General features: G+C 51.8%; 1 long non-coding RNA gene across 1 annotated transcript; it reads right to left on the bottom strand.

The window, feature by feature from the left end:
* Positions 1-233: 233 nt before the first annotated feature.
* On the bottom strand, positions 234-3,702 carry LOC139046256 (uncharacterized). Its single transcript, XR_011506095.1, has 5 exons — positions 3,571-3,702; positions 3,059-3,277; positions 2,443-2,557; positions 2,028-2,191; positions 234-1,510 (listed from the first exon to the last, which is right to left on the bottom strand). It is a non-coding gene; the product is annotated as an uncharacterized lncRNA (long non-coding RNA).
* Positions 3,703-4,125: the final 423 nt, after the last annotated feature.

Below are 4,125 nucleotides of genomic sequence, written 5' to 3'. Positions count from 1 at the left end.
CCTCAGCTCTCTCCCCACCCCACCCCCCGCCCCAAGCACACTCTGCCTTCATGGTGGCTTCTGGATGGTCAGAGCCCCTGCTGTGGTGTCCAGTGCCCCAGGACCCCCTGCATTCAGCCTTCTAGGGGAGGGGCTGCTAAACGAATTGACAAGGAAGAGTCAACAGCTAGAACCTTAGGTAGCACCCCTTTATTTAACAGACATCTCCAGGAGATCCTGACGCGTTACTTCCAATGAATAAAGCTCGTATGGTCAAACTTAAGGCACTATGGCAGGCTTCTGGAGAGCAATGTTGAGAGGGAGCCAATAGAAAGGAGACTCACACTGCAGTCTGAAAAATCACAGTATCACAAAACATCAAGCCACCCAGTACAAACTCCTTCCCCAACCTAAGGTTGGAATTCCCTTAAAGCATCCTCACCAGCGGCCACCTGGCTTGATTGCCTCTAGTGTCAGGGAGCTCACTACCTCATGAGGCAGTCTATTCCATCTTGGGCAGCTGCTGAATGGCTTCATTGTATAACAGCTAACATGAACCATTTTTTTTCTTTCAGGACTCCAGCTGGTCTATCTGAAGGTGACTGGCCGGGGTTGACTGTGTTCCAGCTGGAACAGGTGTGCATTTCTCCCTGTGACAGCAAGGAATCAGTCAGTCATCCTCACACCCAAGGTCAAACATTTGTCGCCTCTCCGTGGTGGCGGCAGTCAGCCTGCCTTATTTTTCCACGTCGGAAGAATCCGATTATAGCAGGCCCTTTCTTGGGTTACATGTCATGGAGTTCTCTGACATCAGGTTGTATTTAAAGGCTCGGCGCCGGGAGTGGCCCCCGCCACACCCCACCAGCCTTGGCTGGCCTTATTTCCCCAGCACTTTCTTTTGGTAACATGTAAGTCTCAGTTGAGTGTTATATGGCATAGATGCTGGCGACAGAGGTCGGTGACCCGGCCCCGCCCTACAGTGGCATATGGGGCTGTCTGGAAGGTACTATGCTGTGAAAGGGACATCAAACCAACCATGAACAAAGGACAGTCACAACCCAACTCAATCACCGTCTTTCCATGCCTCCTGATGTGTGCCATGCCCTATATTGGAGTGATAACATTAAATAAAATAGAATTCGGCGCATCAAGATTTGGTTGAGGCAACATGCTCTGGGATGGGTAATGTGGTACGTGAGGCGGGCTATCGTTGGTACAATCAAGGGATGCTTCCTGGGGGAAGTGGCCCTCAGGTAGCTTTTGAAGGATGGTTAGAAGTAGCTATGCAAAGTGAAGCAGTTCAGTTGCTGTAACTAAAGATCAAAATAACAATGGCTTAAACCCACTGGAAGTTTATTTCTCCTCCATGTGACAATAATAACTTAAGCAGTCCAGGGCTAACATGGCAGTTTCATGGTTTTGAAGCCCCAGAATCCATCCGTCTTATTGCTCTGCCATTCTCAATCAGTAACTTTTATCACACGGTCCAAGATAGCTGCTCCAGCACCTGCCATCATATCGTGAGTTCGGCCTACGGAAAGGAGAAAAGTGGAAGCTGAGGAAACGCCCTTTCCATTAAGGACGGGCATGACCCAGAACGTGTACACACCACTTCCCCTTGTATCTCGCTGGCAGAACTTGGACTTGTGGCCACACCTGCCTCCAGCAAGCCTGCCTGGGGAATAGAGTCTTCAGTTCTATCACTAAGGGCCACGGGGAGAAAGATCCCCAGGGGAACCAGGAACCAGCCGTCTTTGTCACAAGGAGGAGCCAATCCCAGGCAGCAGGAGATGGGCGTGAACTTGCCTGGGCACGTGGGGATGAGGGGCTGAGTCTGTGAGGAACTCATTTAGGGGAACCAGGGCAGGAAAACTAACGGAGAAGCTAGAGGCAGAGGGCTTGAGTTCCCGGGTGGGGCTCCCCAGGCACCTCGACTGGAGCCCCGGAGGTTATAAGGAGCCTTTGAGGAACATGGGGTGAATTCCACACCTGAGCTTTGTTTTATAAATAGACGCATTTCTGATAAGTCAGAATAGTTTAAATTGTACCTTATTTTAAATCAGCCTGAAGGAGAGAGACCAGCAGGGGCTTGCAACTTAAAGAAACCTGGTGGGTCATTTTGCAGCTCAGAGAATCCTGTAGTCAAATGAATGGTTACTTCTCCATTGATCTTTTCTTGTAAATCTCTCAGTGCCTGCACCTCTTTGGGTACCTGTGTAATGAAGGATCTGCTGTGGCATCTGTTATCCCATTTTATCCTCATCAACACAATGAGATCAACGTACTATTTCTTTTTGAAAGATGCAAGAACAGAGGCTTAGGAATTCCACCACAGGCACCTGAGCCCTTTGTGGTGAAGCTAAGCCTTCCGTCTTCCCACTCCACCATGCCACCTCCCAGAATCAAGTGGGCGTCTGCAGCAACATTTCCCCAAACGGGCAACAGTGGCATTGAGACCCTCACATTCACCCATGTGGTCCAACAAGTCTGGAAGATGATGCCTGTTCCATCTATCTCCACTTGGAGATCCAGAGTGTAGTTGTGATTGATGGCTCTGATAAGTCCTGCAGAACAGAACCTGACAGAAGTTTAAACCATTGTCGTTTCCCAAACTTACATGACCAGAGAACAATCTTGTGCATCTAGCCCACAGGCCCCCTCTCCCACTTTTCCCATTCCTCTCTGACAGGGTTCCTCCAGTTGGAAAGAGTAGGCGGCTGATTGCCAGGGGACCCCAGGTAAAGCCTGAGGTTACCCGAGCAAGTTGCTTAACATCTCTGCTGGGGTTTTGGAGAGACAATAAACAGCACTCCTCTTCCCCAGCTCGAGTTCAGAACACAGTGAGAGACCACCACAGGCCGCTCACAGGGACCTCAAACACCAGCTCACTCTGATAAGTGCTCCAGGCACCGCCCCCACCACCTCAGTAGCAGGACCGAGGGCACCCTCACTGCAGGCGACAGGTGCCCGAGACGGGGAACCCAGCAGGGCAGAGCCATCGGGCTCAGTTCCTTCCCAAACTCGCCATTCGGGGACGTCGCTGATCCGCCGAGCACACTCCACGCCTCGGTTTCCTTACTTGTCAGGTGGGACCAATGAAACCCACACTGTCCGCCTCCAGGGCTGTCACAGGGAAGACACCAGTGGTGACAGGAAAGCGCCCTGAAAACTTTAAAATACTAAATTATCTTATTCAGGTATCTGTTCTTCTCCTTTTCTCATTGGCTTGATGTTTAGTTAAATTGTTCGATCAATCATTCATTCATTCCGAGTGTAGATGTTAGGCATAAGCCAGGTGCTGGAAGAATAAAGCACAGATTTTCTGCTGAAGGGGAAAGAAAACGGCGGCCTCATCCAGCCCAAGCCCCGGTCTGCAGATGAGGAAGCAGTCAGAGCGACCGAGGGCCTCACCCAAGAGCCACCGAGCCACCGCTGTCTCCCAACATGCCACACCCTGCCCCACTCTGTGCCTTGAACGTCCTCTCCCCTCCTCGCCATCCATACAAATTCTATCCAGTCTTCAAGATAGCTCTAGGCCCGTTTTCTCGGCTAGCCATCATTTATTTTGGCCACCCCTTTCTCGGCGCTCACCAAACCCGTAGTGTCTGCAATGCTCATCTTGGCACCCGACTTTCTCCTCTGGTTTTACAAGGCTGTGTGTCATCTCCTCACTTAACCGTCCCATGCCCCTGTCTCGGACACACGATTGGACACGCAGGAGGGGTCAGGGAGGGCTTGACGACTGACGGCCTGCTGACAGATTTAGCCAGCCGGAGAAGGTGGCAGGGTGGCCATGATCTCATTTTCCCCTTTCGCTGACATGTTCCTAATTCGGTGTTATGAGATTTTTCTGGAGTGTCAGCTGTGCTGTGTGGAGCTGGGCCGCGAAGGGCAGAATGTCCAGAGGCAGGGGGAATGGCATGTGGGAAGGGCTTGGCAGCATCAGGGCCATCGGCAGGCAGCCTTTCCCAGCTTCCAGCAGGGGCTCAGAATGTTCTGGCCCACTCTGGAGTCCGCAAGGGACATGTCAGGGAACAGATACTCAGGGAGATTTGGGGAACGTGGACCCCAGAGAGGACATGATAGAAGGCCAAGGGCAGAGTCCCATGAGGCGAATTGCATGAGACCCGAGGAGCTGGGCTGGGG

This window comes from Equus asinus, chromosome 2, assembly GCF_041296235.1.
Source record: "Equus asinus isolate D_3611 breed Donkey chromosome 2, EquAss-T2T_v2, whole genome shotgun sequence".
Classification (NCBI taxonomy): Eukaryota; Metazoa; Chordata; class Mammalia; order Perissodactyla; family Equidae; genus Equus; species Equus asinus.
Note: the sequence above shows the minus strand (reverse complement) of the source record. Positions and strands in the feature narration are given on the sequence as shown.